The following is a 23,412-nucleotide window of genomic DNA, read 5'->3' as shown; positions in this document are numbered from 1 at the left end:
GACATCAATTAACATCAGTTATTTCAAACATTAAACTTCTCATTATCTTTGCTCTCAGCACCATGGACATCATCATCCTGGGGGCAGAAATGGACCATGAAGTCCCCCAGAGGCAGTGACGACTGCCGAGAAGAACTCCATGGACAGAAGAGGACCCAGGAGGGAGGGAGGGAGGGAGGACGAGTGCCACGAAGCCGACAGAGGATCAGGGAGGCAAGTGTTTCAATCTTTTCATGTTTACCATGACGTCATGTGCCCGTTACAACATGCAGTTCAGGATACAAATTTTCCCATAATTCTGTATACATGTATATACATCCTTTTGGCATTCATTATCTATGTAATCAATATCAATGATTTCAAACATTAATTTATTCTTTATATATACAAATAGGACCATGGACATCATCATCCTGGGGGCAAAAATGGACCTAGGAGGGAGGGACGAAGGACCACTGCCACGAAGCTGACAGAGGACCACAAAGGCAAGTAGACATCAATTAACATCAGTTATTTCAAACATTAAACTTCTCATTATCTTTGCTCTCGGCACCATGGACATCATCATCCTGGGGGCAGAAATGGACCATGAAGTCCCCCAGAGGCAGTGACGACTGCCGAGAAGAACTCCATGGACAGAAGTGGACGAAGCTGACAGAGGACCACAAAGGCAAGTAGACATCAATTAACATCAGTTATTTCAAACATTAAACTTCTCATTATCTTTGCTCTCAGCACCATGGACATCATCATCCTGGGGGCAGAAATGGACCATGAAGTCCCCCAGAGGCAGTGACGACTGCCGAGAAGAACTCCATGGACAGAAGTGGACGAAGCTGACAGAGGACCACAAAGGCAAGTAGACATCAATTAACATCAGTTATTTCAAACATTAAACTTCTCATTATCTTTGCTCTCAGCACCATGGACATCATCATCCTGGGGGCAGAAATGGACCATGAAGTCCCCCAGAGGCAGTGACGACTGCCGAGAAGAACTCCATGGACAGAAGAGGACCCAGGAGGGAGGGAGGGAGGGAGGACGAGTGCCACGAAGCCGACAGAGGATCAGGGAGGCAAGTGTTTCAATCTTTTCATGTTTACCATGACGTCATGTGCCCGTTACAACATGCAGTTCAGGATACAAATTTTTCCATAATTCTGTATACATGTATATACATACTTTTGGCATTCATTATCTATGTAATCAATATCAATGATTTCAAACATTAATTTATTCTTTATATATACAATTAGGACCATGGACATCATCATCCTGGGGGCAAAAATGGACCCAGGAGGGAGGGACGATGGACCACTGCCACGAAGCTGACAGAGGACCACAAAGGCAAGTAGACATCAATTAACATCAGTTATTTCAAACATTAAACTTCTCATTATCTTTGCTCTCAGCACCATGGACATCATCATCCTGGGGGCAGAAATGGACCATGAAGTCCCCCAGAGGCAGTGACGACTGCCGAGAAGAACTCCATGGACAGAAGAGGACCCAGGAGGGAGGGAGGGAGGGAGGACGAGTGCCACGAAGCCGACAGAGGATCAGGGAGGCAAGTGTTTCAATCTTTTCATGTTTACCATGACGTCATGTGCCCGTTACAACATGCAGTTCAGGATACAAATTTTCCCATAATTCTGTATACATGTATATACATCCTTTTGGCATTCATTATCTATGTAATCAATATCAATGATTTCAAACATTAATTTATTCTTTATATATAGAAATAGGACCATGGACATCATCATCCTGGGGGCAAAAATGGACCTAGGAGGGAGGGACGAAGGACCACTGCCACGAAGCTGACAGAGGACCACAAAGGCAAGTAGACATCAATTAACATCAGTTATTTCAAACATTAAACTTCTCATTATCTTTGCTCTCAGCACCATGGACATCATCATCCTGGGGGCAGAAATGGACCATGAAGTCCCCCAGAGGCAGTGACGACTGCCGAGAAGAACTCCATGGACAGAAGTGGACGAAGCTGACAGAGGACCACAAAGGCAAGTAGACATCAATTAACATCAGTTATTTCAAACATTAAACTTCTCATTATCTTTGCTCTCAGCACCATGGACATCATCATCCTGGGGGCAGAAATGGACCATGAAGTCCCCCAGAGGCAGTGACGACTGCCGAGAAGAACTCCATGGACAGAAGTGGACGAAGCTGACAGAGGACCACAAAGGCAAGTAGACATCAATTAACATCAGTTATTTCAAACATTAAACTTCTCATTATCTTTGCTCTCAGCACCATGGACATCATCATCCTGGGGGCAGAAATGGACCATGAAGTCCCCCAGAGGCAGTGACGACTGCCGAGAAGAACTCCATGGACAGAAGAGGACCCAGGAGGGAGGGAGGGAGGGAGGACGAGTGCCACGAAGTCGACAGAGGATCAGGGAGGCAAGTGTTTCAATCTTTTCATGTTTACCACGACGTCATGTGCCCGTTACAACATGCAGTTCAGGATACAAATTTTTCCATAATTCTGTATACATGTATATACATACTTTTGGCATTCATTATCTATGTAATCAATATCAATGATTTCAAACATTAATTTATTCTTTATATATACAATTAGGACCATGGACATCATCATCCTGGGGGCAAAAATGGACCCAGGAGGGAGGGACGATGGACCACTGCCACGAAGCTGACAGAGGACCACAAAGGCAAGTAGACATCAATTAACATCAGTTATTTCAAACATTAAACTTCTCATTATCTTTGCTCTCAGCACCATGGACATCATCATCCTGGGGGCAGAAATGGACCATGAAGTCCCCCAGAGGCAGTGACGACTGCCGAGAAGAACTCCATGGACAGAAGAGGACCCAGGAGGGAGGGAGGGAGGGAGGACGAGTGCCACGAAGCCGACAGAGGATCAGGGAGGCAAGTGTTTCAATCTTTTCATGTTTACCATGACGTCATGTGCCCGTTACAACATGCAGTTCAGGATACAAATTTTCCCATAATTCTGTATACATGTATATACATCCTTTTGGCATTCATTATCTATGTAATCAATATCAATGATTTCAAACATTAATTTATTCTTTATATATACAAATAGGACCATGGACATCATCATCCTGGGGGCAAAAATGGACCTAGGAGGGAGGGACGAAGGACCACTGCCACGAAGCTGACAGAGGACCACAAAGGCAAGTAGACATCAATTAACATCAGTTATTTCAAACATTAAACTTCTCATTATCTTTGCTCTCGGCACCATGGACATCATCATCCTGGGGGCAGAAATGGACCATGAAGTCCCCCAGAGGCAGTGACGACTGCCGAGAAGAACTCCATGGACAGAAGTGGACGAAGCTGACAGAGGACCACAAAGGCAAGTAGACATCAATTAACATCAGTTATTTCAAACATTAAACTTCTCATTATCTTTGCTCTCAGCACCATGGACATCATCATCCTGGGGGCAGAAATGGACCATGAAGTCCCCCAGAGGCAGTGACGACTGCCGAGAAGAACTCCATGGACAGAAGTGGACGAAGCTGACAGAGGACCACAAAGGCAAGTAGACATCAATTAACATCAGTTATTTCAAACATTAAACTTCTCATTATCTTTGCTCTCAGCACCATGGACATCATCATCCTGGGGGCAGAAATGGACCATGAAGTCCCCCAGAGGCAGTGACGACTGCCGAGAAGAACTCCATGGACAGAAGAGGACCCAGGAGGGAGGGAGGGAGGGAGGACGAGTGCCACGAAGCCGACAGAGGATCAGGGAGGCAAGTGTTTCAATCTTTTCATGTTTACCATGACGTCATGTGCCCGTTACAACATGCAGTTCAGGATACAAATTTTTCCATAATTCTGTATACATGTATATACATACTTTTGGCATTCATTATCTATGTAATCAATATCAATGATTTCAAACATTAATTTATTCTTTATATATACAATTAGGACCATGGACATCATCATCCTGGGGGCAAAAATGGACCCAGGAGGGAGGGACGATGGACCACTGCCACGAAGCTGACAGAGGACCACAAAGGCAAGTAGACATCAATTAACATCAGTTATTTCAAACATTAAACTTCTCATTATCTTTGCTCTCAGCACCATGGACATCATCATCCTGGGGGCAGAAATGGACCATGAAGTCCCCCAGAGGCAGTGACGACTGCCGAGAAGAACTCCATGGACAGAAGAGGACCCAGGAGGGAGGGAGGGAGGGAGGACGAGTGCCACGAAGCCGACAGAGGATCAGGGAGGCAAGTGTTTCAATCTTTTCATGTTTACCATGACGTCATGTGCCCGTTACAACATGCAGTTCAGGATACAAATTTTCCCATAATTCTGTATACATGTATATACATCCTTTTGGCATTCATTATCTATGTAATCAATATCAATGATTTCAAACATTAATTTATTCTTTATATATAGAAATAGGACCATGGACATCATCATCCTGGGGGCAAAAATGGACCTAGGAGGGAGGGACGAAGGACCACTGCCACGAAGCTGACAGAGGACCACAAAGGCAAGTAGACATCAATTAACATCAGTTATTTCAAACATTAAACTTCTCATTATCTTTGCTCTCAGCACCATGGACATCATCATCCTGGGGGCAGAAATGGACCATGAAGTCCCCCAGAGGCAGTGACGACTGCCGAGAAGAACTCCATGGACAGAAGTGGACGAAGCTGACAGAGGACCACAAAGGCAAGTAGACATCAATTAACATCAGTTATTTCAAACATTAAACTTCTCATTATCTTTGCTCTCAGCACCATGGACATCATCATCCTGGGGGCAGAAATGGACCATGAAGTCCCCCAGAGGCAGTGACGACTGCCGAGAAGAACTCCATGGACAGAAGTGGACGAAGCTGACAGAGGACCACAAAGGCAAGTAGACATCAATTAACATCAGTTATTTCAAACATTAAACTTCTCATTATCTTTGCTCTCAGCACCATGGACATCATCATCCTGGGGGCAGAAATGGACCATGAAGTCCCCCAGAGGCAGTGACGACTGCCGAGAAGAACTCCATGGACAGAAGAGGACCCAGGAGGGAGGGAGGGAGGGAGGACGAGTGCCACGAAGCCGACAGAGGATCAGGGAGGCAAGTGTTTCAATCTTTTCATGTTTACCATGACGTCATGTGCCCGTTACAACATGCAGTTCAGGATACAAATTTTCCCATAATTCTGTATACATGTATATACATACTTTTGGCATTCATTATCTATGTAATCAATATCAATGATTTCAAACATTAATTTATTCTTTATATATACAATTAGGACCATGGACATCATCATCCTGGGGGCAAAAATGGACCCAGGAGGGAGGGACGATGGACCACTGCCACGAAGCTGACAGAGGACCACAAAGGCAAGTAGACATCAATTAACATCAGTTATTTCAAACATTAAACTTCTCATTATCTTTGCTCTCAGCACCATGGACATCATCATCCTGGGGGCAGAAATGGACCATGAAGTCCCCCAGAGGCAGTGACGACTGCCGAGAAGAACTCCATGGACAGAAGAGGACCCAGGAGGGAGGGAGGGAGGGAGGACGAGTGCCACGAAGCCGACAGAGGATCAGGGAGGCAAGTGTTTCAATCTTTTCATGTTTACCATGACGTCATGTGCCCGTTACAACATGCAGTTCAGGATACAAATTTTCCCATAATTCTGTATACATGTATATACATCCTTTTGGCATTCATTATCTATGTAATCAATATCAATGATTTCAAACATTAATTTATTCTTTATATATACAAATAGAACCATGGACATCATCATCCTAAGGGCAAAAATGGACCTAGGAGGGAGGGACGAAGGACCACTGCCACGAAGCTGACAGAGGACCACAAAGGCAAGTAGACATCAATTAACATCAGTTATTTCAAACATTAAACTTCTCATTATCTTTGCTCTCAGCACCATGGACATCATCATCCTGGGGGCAGAAATGGACCATGAAGTCCCCCAGAGGCAGTGACGACTGCCGAGAAGAACTCCATGGACAGAAGTGGACGAAGCTGACAGAGGACCACAAAGGCAAGTAGACATCAATTAACATCAGTTATTTCAAACATTAAACTTCTCATTATCTTTGCTCTCAGCACCATGGACATCATCATCCTGGGGGCAGAAATGGACCATGAAGTCCCCCAGAGGCAGTGACGACTGCCGAGAAGAACTCCATGGACAGAAGTGGACGAAGCTGACAGAGGACCACAAAGGCAAGTAGACATCAATTAACATCAGTTATTTCAAACATTAAACTTCTCATTATCTTTGCTCTCAGCACCATGGACATCATCATCCTGGGGGCAGAAATGGACCATGAAGTCCCCCAGAGGCAGTGACGACTGCCGAGAAGAACTCCATGGACAGAAGAGGACCCAGGAGGGAGGGAGGGAGGGAGGACGAGTGCCACGAAGCCGACAGAGGATCAGGGAGGCAAGTGTTTCAATCTTTTCATGTTTACCATGACGTCATGTGCCCGTTACAACATGCAGTTCAGGATACAAATTTTCCCATAATTCTGTATACATGTATATACATCCTTTTGGCATTCATTATCTATGTAATCAATATCAATGATTTCAAACATTAATTTATTCTTTATATATACAATTAGGACCATGGACATCATCATCCTGGGGGCAAAAATGGACCCAGGAGGGAGGGACGATGGACCACTGCCACGAAGCTGACAGAGGACCACAAAGGCAAGTAGACATCAATTAACATCAGTTATTTCAAACATTAAACTTCTCATTATCTTTGCTCTCAGCACCATGGACATCATCATCCTGGGGGCAGAAATGGACCATGAAGTCCCCCAGAGGCAGTGACGACTGCCGAGAAGAACTCCATGGACAGAAGAGGACCCAGGAGGGAGGGAGGGAGGGAGGACGAGTGCCACGAAGCCGACAGAGGATCAGGGAGGCAAGTGTTTCAATCTTTTCATGTTTACCATGACGTCATGTGCCCGTTACAACATGCAGTTCAGGATACAAATTTTCCCATAATTCTGTATACATGTATATACATCCTTTTGGCATTCATTATCTATGTAATCAATATCAATGATTTCAAACATTAATTTATTCTTTATATATACAAATAGGACCATGGACATCATCATCCTAAGGGCAAAAATGGACCTAGGAGGGAGGGACGAAGGACCACTGCCACGAAGCTGACAGAGGACCACAAAGGCAAGTAGACATCAATTAACATCAGTTATTTCAAACATTAAACTTCTCATTATCTTTGCTCTCAGCACCATGGACATCATCATCCTGGGGGCAGAAATGGACCATGAAGTCCCCCAGAGGCAGTGACGACTGCTGAGAAGAACTCCATGGACAGAAGTGGACGAAGCTGACAGAGGACCACAAAGGCAAGTAGACATCAATTAACATCAGTTATTTCAAACATTAAACTTCTCATTATCTTTGCTCTCAGCACCATGGACATCATCATCCTGGGGGCAGAAATGGACCATGAAGTCCCCCAGAGGCAGTGACGACTGCCGAGAAGAACTCCATGGACAGAAGAGGACCCAGGAGGGAGGGAGGGAGGGAGGACGAGTGCCACGAAGCCGACAGAGGATCAGGGAGGCAAGTGTTTCAATCTTTTCATGTTTACCATGACGTCATGTGCCCGTTACAACATGCAGTTCAGGATACAAATTTTCCCATAATTCTGTATACATGTATATACATACTTTTGGCATTCATTATCTATGTAATCAATATCAATGATTTCAAACATTAATTTATTCTTTATATATACAATTAGGACCATGGACATCATCATCCTGGGGGCAAAAATGGACCCAGGAGGGAGGGACGATGGACCACTGCCACGAAGCTGACAGAGGACCACAAAGGCAAGTAGACATCAATTAACATCAGTTATTTCAAACATTAAACTTCTCATTATCTTTGCTCTCAGCACCATGGACATCATCATCCTGGGGGCAGAAATGGACCATGAAGTCCCCCAGAGGCAGTGACGACTGCCGAGAAGAACTCCATGGACAGAAGAGGACCCAGGAGGGAGGGAGGGAGGGAGGACGAGTGCCACGAAGCCGACAGAGGATCAGGGAGGCAAGTGTTTCAATCTTTTCATGTTTACCATGACGTCATGTGCCCGTTACAACATGCAGTTCAGGATACAAATTTTCCCATAATTCTGTATACATGTATATACATCCTTTTGGCATTCATTATCTATGTAATCAATATCAATGATTTCAAACATTAATTTATTCTTTATATATACAAATAGGACCATGGACATCATCATCCTGGGGGCAAAAATGGACCTAGGAGGGAGGGACGAAGGACCACTGCCACGAAGCTGACAGAGGACCACAAAGGCAAGTAGACATCAATTAACATCAGTTATTTCAAACATTAAACTTCTCATTATCTTTGCTCTCAGCACCATGGACATCATCATCCTGGGGGCAGAAATGGACCATGAAGTCCCCCAGAGGCAGTGACAACTGCCGAGAAGAACTCCATGGACAGAAGTGGACGAAGCTGACAGAGGACCACAAAGGCAAGTAGACATCAATTAACATCAGTTATTTCAAACATTAAACTTCTCATTATCTTTGCTCTCAGCACCATGGACATCATCATCCTGGGGGCAGAAATGGACCATGAAGTCCCCCAGAGGCAGTGACGACTGCCGAGAAGAACTCCATGGACAGAAGTGGACGAAGCTGACAGAGGACCACAAAGGCAAGTAGACATCAATTAACATCAGTTATTTCAAACATTAAACTTCTCATTATCTTTGCTCTCAGCACCATGGACATCATCATCCTGGGGGCAGGAATGGACCATGAAGTCCCCCAGAGGCAGTGACGACTGCCGAGAAGAACTCCATGGACAGAAGAGGACCCAGGAGGGAGGGAGGGAGGGAGGACGAGTGCCACGAAGCCGACAGAGGATCAGGGAGGCAAGTGTTTCAATCTTTTCATGTTTACCATGACGTCATGTGCCCGTTACAACATGCAGTTCAGGATACAAATTTTCCCATAATTCTGTATACATGTATATACATCCTTTTGGCATTCATTATCTATGTAATCAATATCAATGATTTCAAACATTAATTTATTCTTTATATATACAAATAGGACCATGGACATCATCATCCTAAGGGCAAAAATGGACCTAGGAGGGAGGGACGAAGGACCACTGCCACGAAGCTGACAGAGGACCACAAAGGCAAGTAGACATCAATTAACATCAGTTATTTCAAACATTAAACTTCTCATTATCTTTGCTCTCAGCACCATGGACATCATCATCCTGGGGGCAGAAATGGACCATGAAGTCCCCCAGAGGCAGTGACGACTGCCGAGAAGAACTCCATGGACAGAAGTGGACGAAGCTGACAGAGGACCACAAAGGCAAGTAGACATCAATTAACATCAGTTATTTCAAACATTAAACTTCTCATTATCTTTGCTCTCAGCACCATGGACATCATCATCCTGGGGGCAGAAATGGACCATGAAGTCCCCCAGAGGCAGTGACGACTGCCGAGAAGAACTCCATGGACAGAAGAGGACCCAGGAGGGAGGGAGGGAGGGAGGACGAGTGCCACGAAGCCGACAGAGGATCAGGGAGGCAAGTGTTTCAATCTTTTCATGTTTACCATGACGTCATGTGCCCGTTACAACATGCAGTTCAGGATACAAATTTTCCCATAATTCTGTATACATGTATATACATACTTTTGGCATTCATTATCTATGTAATCAATATCAATGATTTCAAACATTAATTTATTCTTTATATATACAATTAGGACCATGGACATCATCATCCTGGGGGCAAAAATGGACCCAGGAGGGAGGGACGATGGACCACTGCCACGAAGCTGACAGAGGACCACAAAGGCAAGTAGACATCAATTAACATCAGTTATTTCAAACATTAAACTTCTCATTATCTTTGCTCTCAGCACCATGGACATCATCATCCTGGGGGCAGAAATGGACCATGAAGTCCCCCAGAGGCAGTGACGACTGCCGAGAAGAACTCCATGGACAGAAGAGGACCCAGGAGGGAGGGAGGGAGGGAGGACGAGTGCCACGAAGCCGACAGAGGATCAGGGAGGCAAGTGTTTCAATCTTTTCATGTTTACCATGACGTCATGTGCCCGTTACAACATGCAGTTCAGGATACAAATTTTCCCATAATTCTGTATACATGTATATACATACTTTTGGCATTCATTATCTATGTAATCAATATCAATGATTTCAAACATTAATTTATTCTTTATATATACAATTAGGACCATGGACATCATCATCCTGGGGGCAAAAATGGACCCAGGAGGGAGGGACGATGGACCACTGCCACGAAGCTGACAGAGGACCACAAAGGCAAGTAGACATCAATTAACATCAGTTATTTCAAACATTAAACTTCTCATTATCTTTGCTCTCAGCACCATGGACATCATCATCCTGGGGGCAGAAATGGACCATGAAGTCCCCCAGAGGCAGTGACGACTGCCGAGAAGAACTCCATGGACAGAAGAGGACCCAGGAGGGAGGGAGGGAGGGAGGACGAGTGCCACGAAGCCGACAGAGGATCAGGGAGGCAAGTGTTTCAATCTTTTCATGTTTACCATGACGTCATGTGCCCGTTACAACATGCAGTTCAGGATACAAATTTTCCCATAATTCTGTATACATGTATATACATCCTTTTGGCATTCATTATCTATGTAATCAATATCAATGATTTCAAACATTAATTTATTCTTTATATATACAAATAGGACCATGGACATCATCATCCTAAGGGCAAAAATGGACCTAGGAGGGAGGGACGAAGGACCACTGCCACGAAGCTGACAGAGGACCACAAAGGCAAGTAGACATCAATTAACATCAGTTATTTCAAACATTAAACTTCTCATTATCTTTGCTCTCAGCACCATGGACATCATCATCCTGGGGGCAGAAATGGACCATGAAGTCCCCCAGAGGCAGTGACGACTGCCGAGAAGAACTCCATGGACAGAAGTGGACGAAGCTGACAGAGGACCACAAAGGCAAGTAGACATCAATTAACATCAGTTATTTCAAACATTAAACTTCTCATTATCTTTGCTCTCAGCACCATGGACATCATCATCCTGGGGGCAGAAATGGACCATGAAGTCCCCCAGAGGCAGTGACGACTGCCGAGAAGAACTCCATGGACAGAAGTGGACGAAGCTGACAGAGGACCACAAAGGCAAGTAGACATCAATTAACATCAGTTATTTCAAACATTAAACTTCTCATTATCTTTGCTCTCAGCACCATGGACATCATCATCCTGGGGGCAGAAATGGACCATGAAGTCCCCCAGAGGCAGTGACGACTGCCGAGAAGAACTCCATGGACAGAAGAGGACCCAGGAGGGAGGGAGGGAGGGAGGACGAGTGCCACGAAGCCGACAGAGGATCAGGGAGGCAAGTGTTTCAATCTTTTCATGTTTACCATGACGTCATGTGCCCGTTACAACATGCAGTTCAGGATACAAATTTTCCCATAATTCTGTATACATGTATATACATACTTTTGGCATTCATTATCTATGTAATCAATATCAATGATTTCAAACATTAATTTATTCTTTATATATACAATCAGGACCATGGACATCATCATCCTGGGGGCAAAAATGGACCCAGGAGGGAGGGACGATGGACCACTGCCACGAAGCTGACAGAGGACCACAAAGGCAAGTAGACATCAATTAACATCAGTTATTTCAAACATTAAACTTCTCATTATCTTTGCTCTCAGCACCATGGACATCATCATCCTGGGGGCAGAAATGGACCATGAAGTCCCCCAGAGGCAGTGACGACTGCCGAGAAGAACTCCATGGACAGAAGTGGACGAAGCTGACAGAGGACCACAAAGGCAAGTAGACATCAATTAACATCAGTTATTTCAAACATTAAACTTCTCATTATCTTTGCTCTCAGCACCATGGACATCATCATCCTGGGGGCAGAAATGGACCATGAAGTCCCCCAGAGGCAGTGACGACTGCCGAGAAGAACTCCATGGACAGAAGTGGACGAAGCTGACAGAGGACCACAAAGGCAAGTAGACATCAATTAACATCAGTTATTTCAAACATTAAACTTCTCATTATCTTTGCTCTCAGCACCATGGACATCATCATCCTGGGGGCAGAAATGGACCATGAAGTCCCCCAGAGGCAGTGACGACTGCCGAGAAGAACTCCATGGACAGAAGTGGACGAAGCTGACAGAGGACCACAAAGGCAAGTAGACATCAATTAACATCAGTTATTTCAAACATTAAACTTCTCATTATCTTTGCTCTCAGCACCATGGACATCATCATCCTGGGGGCAGAAATGGACCATGAAGTCCCCCAGAGGCAGTGACGACTGCCGAGAAGAACTCCATGGACAGAAGAGGACCCAGGAGGGAGGGAGGGAGGGAGGACGAGTGCCACGAAGCCGACAGAGGATCAGGGAGGCAAGTGTTTCAATCTTTTCATGTTTACCATGACGTCATGTGCCCGTTACAACATGCAGTTCAGGATACAAATTTTCCCATAATTCTGTATACATGTATATACATACTTTTGGCATTCATTATCTATGTAATCAATATCAATGATTTCAAACATTAATTTATTCTTTATATATACAATTAGGACCATGGACATCATCATCCTGGGGGCAAAAATGGACCCAGGAGGGAGGGACGATGGACCACTGCCACGAAGCTGACAGAGGACCACAAAGGCAAGTAGACATCAATTAACATCAGTTATTTCAAACATTAAACTTCTCATTATCTTTGCTCTCAGCACCATGGACATCATCATCCTGGGGGCAGAAATGGACCATGAAGTCCCCCAGAGGCAGTGACGACTGCCGAGAAGAACTCCATGGACAGAAGAGGACCCAGGAGGGAGGGAGGGAGGGAGGACGAGTGCCACGAAGCCGACAGAGGATCAGGGAGGCAAGTGTTTCAATCTTTTCATGTTTACCATGACGTCATGTGCCCGTTACAACATGCAGTTCAGGATACAAATTTTCCCATAATTCTGTATACATGTATATACATCCTTTTGGCATTCATTATCTATGTAATCAATATCAATGATTTCAAACATTAATTTATTCTTTATATATACAAATAGGACCATGGACATCATCATCCTAAGGGCAAAAATGGACCTAGGAGGGAGGGACGAAGGACCACTGCCACGAAGCTGACAGAGGACCACAAAGGCAAGTAGACATCAATTAACATCAGTTATTTCAAACATTAAACTTCTCATTATCTTTGCTCTCAGCACCATGGACATCATCATCCTGGGGGCAGAAATGGACCATGAAGTCCCCCAGAGGCAGTGACGACTGCCGAGAAGAACTCCATGGACAGAAGTGGACGAAGCTGACAGAGGACCACAAAGGCAAGTAGACATCAATTAACATCCGTTATTTCAAACATTAAACTTCTCATTATCTTTGCTCTCAGCACCATGGACATCATCATCCTGGGGGCAGAAATGGACCATGAAGTCCCCCAGAGGCAGTGACGACTGCCGAGAAGAACTCCATGGACAGAAGAGGACCCAGGAGGGAGGGAGGGAGGGAGGACGAGTGCCACGAAGCCGACAGAGGATCAGGGAGGCAAGTGTTTCAATCTTTTCATGTTTACCATGACGTCATGTGCCCGTTACAACATGCAGTTCAGGATACATATTTTCCCATAATTCTGTATACATGTATATACATCCTTTTGGCATTCATTATCTATGTAATCAATATCAATGATTTCAAACATTAATTTATTCTTTATATATACAAATAGGACCATGGACATCATCATCCTGGGGGCAAAAATGGACCTAGGAGGGAGGGACGAAGGACCACTGCCACGAAGCTGACAGAGGAACACAAAGGCAAGTAGACATCAATTAACATCAGTTATTTCAAACATTAAACTTCTCATTATCTTTGCTCTCGGCACCATGGACATCATCATCCTGGGGGCAGAAATGGACCATGAAGTCCCCCAGAGGCAGTGACGACTGCCGAGAAGAACTCCATGGACAGAAGTGGACGAAGCTGACAGAGGACCACAAAGGCAAGTAGACATCAATTAACATCAGTTATTTCAAACATTAAACTTCTCATTATCTTTGCTCTCAGCACCATGGACATCATCATCCTGGGGGCAGAAATGGACCGTGAAGTCCCCCAGAGGCAGTGACGACTGCCGAGAAGAACTCCATGGACAGAAGTGGACGAAGCTGACAGAGAACCACAAAGGCAAGTAGACATCAATTAACATCAGTTATTTCAAACATTAAACTTCTCATTATCTTTGCTCTCAGCACCATGGACATCATCATCCTGGGGGCAGAAATGGACCATGAAGTCCCCCAGAGGCAGTGACGACTGCCGAGAAGAACTCCATGGACAGAAGAGGACCCAGGAGGGAGGGAGGGAGGGAGGACGAGTGCCACGAAGCCGACAGAGGATCAGGGAGGCAAGTGTTTCAATCTTTTCATGTTTACCATGACGTCATGTGCCCGTTACAACATGCAGTTCAGGATACAAATTTTCCCATAATTCTGTATACATGTATATACATCCTTTTGGCATTCATTATCTATGTAATCAATATCAATGATTTCAAACATTAATTTATTCTTTATATATACAAATAGGACCATGGACATCATCATCCTCAGGGCAAAAATGGACCTAGGAGGGAGGGACGAAGGACCACTGCCACGAAGCTGACAGAGGAACACAAAGGCAAGTAGACATCAATTAACATCAGTTATTTCAAACATTAAACTTCTCGTTATCTTTGCTCTCGGCACCATGGACATCATCATCCTGGGGGCAGAAATGGACCATGAAGTCCCCCAGAGGCAGTGACGACTGCCGAGAAGAACTCCATGGACAGAAGTGGACGAAGCTGACAGAGGACCACAAAGGCAAGTAGACATCAATTAACATCCGTTATTTCAAACATTAAACTTCTCATTATCTTTGCTCTCAGCACCATGGACATCATCATCCTGGGGGCAGAAATGGACCGTGAAGTCCCCCAGAGGCAGTGACGACTGCCGAGAAGAACTCCATGGACAGAAGTAGACGAAGCTGACAGAGAACCACAAAGGCAAGTAGACATCAATTAACATCAGTTATTTCAAACATTAAACTTCTCATTATCTTTGCTCTCAGCACCATGGACATCATCATCCTGGGGGCAGAAATGGACCATGAAGTCCCCCAGAGGCAGTGACGACTGCCGAGAAGAACTCCATGGACAGAAGAGGACCCAGGAGGGAGGGAGGGAGGGAGGACGAGTGCCACGAAGCCGACAGAGGATCAGGGAGGCAAGTGTTTCAATCTTTTCATGTTTACCATGACGTCATGTGCCCGTTACAACATGCAGTTCAGGATACAAATTTTCCCATAATTCTGTATACATGTATATACATCCTTTTGGCATTCATTATCTATGTAATCAATATCAATGATTTCAAACATTAATTTATTCTTTATATATACAATTAGGACCATGGACATCATCATCCTCAGGGCAAAAATGGACCTAGGAGGGAGGGACGAAGGACCACTGCCACGAAGCTGACAGAGGACCACAAAGGCAAGTAGACATCAATTAACATCAGTTATTTCAAACATTAAACTTCTCATTATCTTTGCTCTCAGCACCATGGACATCATCATCCTGGGGGCAGAAATGGACCATGAAGTCCCCCAGAGGCAGTGACGACTGCCGAGAAGAACTCCATGGACAGAAGAGGACCCAGGAGGGAGGGAGGGAGGGAGGACGAGTGCCACGAAGCCGACAGAGGATCAGGGAGGCAAGTGTTTCAATCTTTTCATGTTTACCATGACGTCATGTGCCCGTTACAACATGCAGTTCAGGATACAAATTTTCCCATAATTCTGTATACATGTATATACATCCTTTTGGCATTCATTATCTATGTAATCAATATCAATGATTTCAAACATTAATTTATTCTTTATATATACAAATAGGACCATGGACATCATCATCCTAAGGGCAAAAATGGACCTAGGAGGGAGGGACGAAGGACCACTGCCACGAAGCTGACAGAGGACCACAAAGGCAAGTAGACATCAATTAACATCAGTTATTTCAAACATTAAACTTCTCATTATCTTTGCTCTCAGCACCATGGACATCATCATCCTGGGGGCAGAAATGGACCATGAAGTCCCCCAGAGGCAGTGACGACTGCCGAGAAGAACTCCATGGACAGAAGTGGACGAAGCTGACAGAGGACCACAAAGGCAAGTAGACATCAATTAACATCCGTTATTTCAAACATTAAACTTCTCATTATCTTTGCTCTCAGCACCATGGACATCATCATCCTGGGGGCAGAAATGGACCATGAAGTCCCCCAGAGGCAGTGACGACTGCCGAGAAGAACTCCATGGACAGAAGAGGACCCAGGAGGGAGGGAGGGAGGGAGGACGAGTGCCACGAAGCCGACAGAGGATCAGGGAGGCAAGTGTTTCAATCTTTTCATGTTTACCATGACGTCATGTGCCCGTTACAACATGCAGTTCAGGATACATATTTTCCCATAATTCTGTATACATGTATATACATCCTTTTGGCATTCATTATCTATGTAATCAATATCAATGATTTCAAACATTAATTTATTCTTTATATATACAAATAGGACCATGGACATCATCATCCTGGGGGCAAAAATGGACCTAGGAGGGAGGGACGAAGGACCACTGCCACGAAGCTGACAGAGGAACACAAAGGCAAGTAGACATCAATTAACATCAGTTATTTCAAACATTAAACTTCTCATTATCTTTGCTCTCGGCACCATGGACATCATCATCCTGGGGGCAGAAATGGACCATGAAGTCCCCCAGAGGCAGTGACGACTGCCGAGAAGAACTCCATGGACAGAAGTGGACGAAGCTGACAGAGGACCACAAAGGCAAGTAGACATCAATTAACATCAGTTATTTCAAACATTAAACTTCTCATTATCTTTGCTCTCAGCACCATGGACATCATCATCCTGGGGGCAGAAATGGACCGTGAAGTCCCCCAGAGGCAGTGACGACTGCCGAGAAGAACTCCATGGACAGAAGTGGACGAAGCTGACAGAGAACCACAAAGGCAAGTAGACATCAATTAACATCAGTTATTTCAAACATTAAACTTCTCATTATCTTTGCTCTCAGCACCATGGACATCATCATCCTGGGGGCAGAAATGGACCATGAAGTCCCCCAGAGGCAGTGACGACTGCCGAGAAGAACTCCATGGACAGAAGAGGACCCAGGAGGGAGGGAGGGAGGGAGGACGAGTGCCACGAAGCCGACAGAGGATCAGGGAGGCAAGTGTTTCAATCTTTTCATGTTTACCATGACGTCATGTGCCCGTTACAACATGCAGTTCAGGATACAAATTTTCCCATAATTCTGTATACATGTATATACATCCTTTTGGCATTCATTATCTATGTAATCAATATCAATGATTTCAAACATTAATTTATTCTTTATATATACAAATAGGACCATGGACATCATCATCCTCAGGGCAAAAATGGACCTAGGAGGGAGGGACGAAGGACCACTGCCACGAAGCTGACAGAGGAACACAAAGGCAAGTAGACATCAATTAACATCAGTTATTTCAAACATTAAACTTCTCGTTATCTTTGCTCTCGGCACCATGGACATCATCATCCTGGGGGCAGAAATGGACCATGAAGTCCCCCAGAGGCAGTGACGACTGCCGAGAAGAACTCCATGGACAGAAGTGGACGAAGCTGACAGAGGACCACAAAGGCAAGTAGACATCAATTAACATCCGTTATTTCAAACATTAAACTTCTCATTATCTTTGCTCTCAGCACCATGGACATCATCATCCTGGGGGCAGAAATGGACCGTGAAGTCCCCCAGAGGCAGTGACGACTGCCGAGAAGAACTCCATGGACAGAAGTAGACGAAGCTGACAGAGAACCACAAAGGCAAGTAGACATCAATTAACATCAGTTATTTCAAACATTAAACTTCTCATTATCTTTGCTCTCAGCACCATGGACATCATCATCCTGGGGGCAGAAATGGACCATGAAGTCCCCCAGAGGCAGTGACGACTGCCGAGAAGAACTCCATGGACAGAAGAGGACCCAGGAGGGAGGGAGGGAGGGAGGACGAGTGCCACGAAGCCGACAGAGGATCAGGGAGGCAAGTGTTTCAATCTTTTCATGTTTACCATGACGTCATGTGCCCGTTACAACATGCAGTTCAGGATACAAATTTTCCCATAATTCTGTATACATGTATATACATCCTTTTGGCATTCATTATCTATGTAATCAATATCAATGATTTCAAACATTAATTTATTCTTTATATATACAATTAGGACCATGGACATCATCATCCTCAGGGCAAAAATGGACCTAGGAGGGAGGGACGAAGGACCACTGCCACGAAGCTGACAGAGGACCACAAAGGCAAGTAGACATCAATTAACATCAGTTATTTCAAACATTAAACTTCTCATTATCTTTGCTCTTGGCACCATGGACATCATCATCCTGGGGGCAGAAATGGACCATGAAGTCCCCCAGAGGCAGTGACGACTGCCGAGAAGAACTCCATGGACAGAAGTGGACGAAGCTGACAGAGGACCACAAAGGCAAGTAGACATCAATTAACATCAGTTATTTCAAACATTAAACTTCTCATTATCTTTGCTCTCAGCACCATGGACATCATCATCCTGGGGGCAGAAATGGACCGTGAAGTCCCCCAGAGGCAGTGACGACTGCCGAGAAGAACTCCATGGACAGAAGTGGACGAAGCTGACAGAGAACCACAAAGGCAAGTAGACATCAATTAACATCAGTTATTTCAAACATTAAACTTCTCATTATCTTTGCTCTCAGCACCATGGACATCATCATCCTGGGGGCAGAAATGGACCATGAAGTCCCCCAGAGGCAGTGACGACTGCCGAGAAGAACTCCATGGACAGAAGAGGACCCAGGAGGGAGGGAGGGAGGGAGGACGAGTGCCACGAAGCCAACAGAGGATCAGGGAGGCAAGTGTTTCAATCTTTTCATGTTTACCATGACGTCATGTGCCCGTTACAACATGCAGTTCAGGATACAAATTTTTCCATAATTCTGTCTACATGTATATACATCCTTTTGGCATTCATTATCTATGTAATCAATATCAATGACTTCAAACATTAATTTATTCTTTATATATACAATTAGGACCATGGACATCATCATGCTGGGGGCAAAAATGGACCCAGGACAGCAGGGAGGGACGATGGACCACTGCCACGAAGCTGACAGAGGACCACAAAGGCAAGTAGACATCAATTAACATCAGTTATTTCAAACATTAAACTTCTCATTATCTTTGCTCTCAGCACCATGGACATCATCATCCTGGGGGCAGAAATGGACCATGAAGTCCCCCAGAGGCAGTGACGACTGCCGAGAAGAACTCCATGGACAGAAGAGGACCCAGGAGGGAGGGAGGGAGGGAGGACGAGTGCCACGAAGCCGACAGAGGATCAGGGAGGCAAGTGTTTCAATCTTTTCATGTTTACCATGACGTCATGTGCCCGTTACAACATGCAGTTCAGGATACAAATTTTCCCATAATTCTGTATACATGTATATACATACTTTTGGCATTCATTATCTATGTAATCAATATCAATGATTTCAAACATTAATTTATTCTTTATATATACAATCAGGACCATGGACATCATCATCCTGGGGGCAAAAATGGACCCAGGAGGGAGGGACGATGGACCACTGCCACGAAGCTGACAGAGGACCACAAAGGCAAGTAGACATCAATTAACATCAGTTATTTCAAACATTAAACTTCTCATTATCTTTGCTCTCAGCACCATGGACATCATCATCCTGGGGGCAGAAATGGACCATGAAGTCCCCCAGAGGCAGTGACGACTGCCGAGAAGAACTCCATGGACAGAAGTGGACGAAGCTGACAGAGGACCACAAAGGCAAGTAGACATCAATTAACATCAGTTATTTCAAACATTAAACTTCTCATTATCTTTGCTCTCAGCACCATGGACATCATCATCCTGGGGGCAGAAATGGACCATGAAGTCCCCCAGAGGCAGTGACGACTGCCGAGAAGAACTCCATGGACAGAAGTGGACGAAGCTGACAGAGGACCACAAAGGCAAGTAGACATCAATTAACATCAGTTATTTCAAACATTAAACTTCTCATTATCTTTGCTCTCAGCACCATGGACATCATCATCCTGGGGGCAGAAATGGACCATGAAGTCCCCCAGAGGCAGTGACGACTGCCGAGAAGAACTCCATGGACAGAAGTGGACGAAGCTGACAGAGGACCACAAAGGCAAGTAGACATCAATTAACATCAGTTATTTCAAACATTAAACTTCTCATTATCTTTGCTCTCAGCACCATGGACATCATCATCCTGGGGGCAGAAATGGACCATGAAGTCCCCCAGAGGCAGTGACGACTGCCGAGAAGAACTCCATGGACAGAAGAGGACCCAGGAGGGAGGGAGGGAGGGAGGACGAGTGCCACGAAGCCGACAGAGGATCAGGGAGGCAAGTGTTTCAATCTTTTCATGTTTACCATGACGTCATGTGCCCGTTACAACATGCAGTTCAGGATACAAATTTTCCCATAATTCTGTATACATGTATATACATACTTTTGGCATTCATTATCTATGTAATCAATATCAATGATTTCAAACATTAATTTATTCTTCATATATACAATTAGGACCATGGACATCATCATCCTGGGGGCAAAAATGGACCCAGGAGGGAGGGACGATGGACCACTGCCACGAAGCTGACAGAGGACCACAAAGGCAAGTAGACATCAATTAACATCAGTTATTTCAAACATTAAACTTCTCATTATCTTTGCTCTCAGCACCATGGACATCATCATCCTGGGGGCAGAAATGGACCATGAAGTCCCCCAGAGGCAGTGACGACTGCCGAGAAGAACTCCATGGACAGAAGAGGACCCAGGAGGGAGGGAGGGAGGGAGGACGAGTGCCACGAAGCCGACAGAGGATCAGGGAGGCAAGTGTTTCAATCTTTTCATGTTTACCATGACGTCATGTGCCCGTTACAACATGCAGTTCAGGATACAAATTTTCCCATAATTCTGTATACATGTATATACATCCTTTTGGCATTCATTATCTATGTAATCAATATCAATGATTTCAAACATTAATTTATTCTTTATATATACAAATAGGACCATGGACATCATCATCCTAAGGGCAAAAATGGACCTAGGAGGGAGGGACGAAGGACCACTGCCACGAAGCTGACAGAGGACCACAAAGGCAAGTAGACATCAATTAACATCAGTTATTTCAAACATTAAACTTCTCATTATCTTTGCTCTCAGCACCATGGACATCATCATCCTGGGGGCAGAAATGGACCATGAAGTCCCCCAGAGGCAGTGACGACTGCCGAGAAGAACTCCATGGACAGAAGTGGACGAAGCTGACAGAGGACCACAAAGGCAAGTAGACATCAATTAACATCCGTTATTTCAAACATTAAACTTCTCATTATCTTTGCTCTCAGCACCATGGACATCATCATCCTGGGGGCAGAAATGGACCATGAAGTCCCCCAGAGGCAGTGACGACTGCCGAGAAGAACTCCATGGACAGAAGAGGACCCAGGAGGGAGGGAGGGAGGGAGGACGAGTGCCACGAAGCCGACAGAGGATCAGGGAGGCAAGTGTTTCAATCTTTTCATGTTTACCATGACGTCATGTGCCCGTTACAACATGCAGTTCAGGATACATATTTTCCCATAATTCTGTATACATGTATATACATCCTTTTGGCATTCATTATCTATGTAATCAATATCAATGATTTCAAACATTAATTTATTCTTTATATATACAAATAGGACCATGGACATCATCATCCTGGGGGCAAAAATGGACCTAGGAGGGAGGGACGAAGGACCACTGCCACGAAGCTGACAGAGGAACACAAAGGCAAGTAGACATCAATTAACATCAGTTATTTCAAACATTAAACTTCTCATTATCTTTGCTCTCGGCACCATGGACATCATCATCCTGGGGGCAGAAATGGACCATGAAGTCCCCCAGAGGCAGTGACGACTGCCGAGAAGAACTCCATGGACAGAAGTGGACGAAGCTGACAGAGGACCACAAAGGCAAGTAGACATCAATTAACATCAGTTATTTCAAACATTAAACTTCTCATTATCTTTGCTCTCAGCACCATGGACATCATCATCCTGGGGGCAGAAATGGACCGTGAAGTCCCCCAGAGGCAGTGACGACTGCCGAGAAGAACTCCATGGACAGAAGTGGACGAAGCTGACAGAGAACCACAAAGGCAAGTAGACATCAATTAACATCAGTTATTTCAAACATTAAACTTCTCATTATCTTTGCTCTCAGCACCATGGACATCATCATCCTGGGGGCAGAAATGGACCATGAAGTCCCCCAGAGGCAGTGACGACTGCCGAGAAGAACTCCATGGACAGAAGAGGACCCAGGAGGGAGGGAGGGAGGGAGGACGAGTGCCACGAAGCCGACAGAGGATCAGGGAGGCAAGTGTTTCAATCTTTTCATGTTTACCATGACGTCATGTGCCCGTTACAACATGCAGTTCAGGATACAAATTTTCCCATAATTCTGTATACATGTATATACATCCTTTTGGCATTCATTATCTATGTAATCAATATCAATGATTTCAAACATTAATTTATTCTTTATATATACAAATAGGACCATGGACATCATCATCCTCAGGGCAAAAATGGACCTAGGAGGGAGGGACGAAGGACCACTGCCACGAAGCTGACAGAGGAACACAAAGGCAAGTAGACATCAATTAACATCAGTTATTTCAAACATTAAACTTCTCGTTATCTTTGCTCTCGGCACCATGGACATCATCATCCTGGGGGCAGAAATGGACCATGAAGTCCCCCAGAGGCAGTGACGACTGCCGAGAAGAACTCCATGGACAGAAGTGGACGAAGCTGACAGAGGACCACAAAGGCAAGTAGACATCAATTAACATCCGTTATTTCAAACATTAAACTTCTCATTATCTTTGCTCTCAGCACCATGGACATCATCATCCTGGGGGCAGAAATGGACCGTGAAGTCCCCCAGAGGCAGTGACGACTGCCGAGAAGAACTCCAT

General features: G+C 44.8%; 1 long non-coding RNA gene across 1 annotated transcript in view; it reads right to left on the bottom strand.

Annotated features, from left to right (window-relative positions):
- LOC137291691 (uncharacterized) overlaps positions 1–23,412 on the bottom strand; it is a 132,096-nt gene that overhangs the window by 23,778 nt on the left and 84,906 nt on the right. The gene's annotated exons all lie outside the window — the stretch shown is intronic.

Source organism: Haliotis asinina, chromosome 7 (assembly GCF_037392515.1).
Source record: "Haliotis asinina isolate JCU_RB_2024 chromosome 7, JCU_Hal_asi_v2, whole genome shotgun sequence".
Taxonomy (NCBI): domain Eukaryota; kingdom Metazoa; phylum Mollusca; class Gastropoda; order Lepetellida; family Haliotidae; genus Haliotis; species Haliotis asinina.
The sequence above is the reverse complement of the archived record's forward strand: the minus strand, read 5'-3'. Positions and strand labels throughout refer to the sequence as shown.